Below are 908 nucleotides of genomic sequence, written 5' to 3'. Positions count from 1 at the left end.
GATTTTCACCTCCGTGAATTCAAGGCCTTTTTACACGATGCTCAAAATCAACATTGCACTCTTACGTTTTCGTTAATAGGTAATTTAAAATTTACAAAATGAAATGTTTTTTACTTTGTGAGTCAAAGATTAACAGAAGAAAGTGGGTGTGTCTTTCACCTTCAAGAGGTTGATATAGGGAACCGTAACAAGGCAGGCCTTATCGTTGGAGATCAAACCTCATCTCTTTAAGAAGTTCACCCCGGGCGTGATTCGAACCCATAACCTAGCGCTTACAACGCAGGCGTGCTACCGTCCATGATAATTTAGGTACCTTCCTATGTAGGTAGGTGTACTAATACTAAAGCTGAAAGCTAGGATTTTGAACCCACCAGGGGCGATAGAACGGTGAATACACCAGTTCCCCACGGATCACTGAAGTTAAGCAACGTTGCACGTGGTTAGTACCTGGATGGGTGACCATCTGGGGAATCGCGTGCTGCTGGGTTCCCGGCTCCATTCAGGCTGAGTTTAATTTGAGGAGGCGGGTAGCTTATCGCCGAATGGTGAGTAAAACCCCCGTCACGAGAAGACCTAAAAGTTACAAGTGACGTTAAAACCTCTTACCTACTCGAACCCGCGCCCTTCGGTTAACCAGGCGAGCGTTCTAACCACTACACCAAGGCAAATATCTTTCACTACACGGCCTTCTTTTTTTTTTTTTTTTTTTTTTTTTTTTTTTTTTTTAAGGTTTTTTAGGGAACTGTAACTGCTATGGTCTTATCGTCCCGAAATCGAAGAGAGAAGGAATACAGGATAGGAGAAAGCCAGCCGTTCGGAAAACAAACATTATCCGTTTAGGATAAAATCCGCCCCGGTCGGGAATTGAACCCGCGGCCTAGCGCCTACAAGGCAGACGCATTACCAAC

The 908-nt window shown here is 44.4% G+C and overlaps 1 pseudogene; it reads left to right on the top strand.

Annotated features, from left to right (window-relative positions):
- Positions 1 to 369: 369 nt before the first annotated feature.
- On the top strand, positions 370 to 487 carry LOC113468642 (annotated as a pseudogene).
- Positions 488 to 908: the final 421 nt, after the last annotated feature.

Source organism: Diaphorina citri, unplaced genomic scaffold (genome assembly GCF_000475195.1).
Source record: "Diaphorina citri unplaced genomic scaffold, Diaci psyllid genome assembly version 1.1 scaffold800, whole genome shotgun sequence".
NCBI lineage: Eukaryota > Metazoa > Arthropoda > Insecta > Hemiptera > Psyllidae > Diaphorina > Diaphorina citri.
Note: the sequence above shows the minus strand (reverse complement) of the source record. Positions and strands in the feature narration are given on the sequence as shown.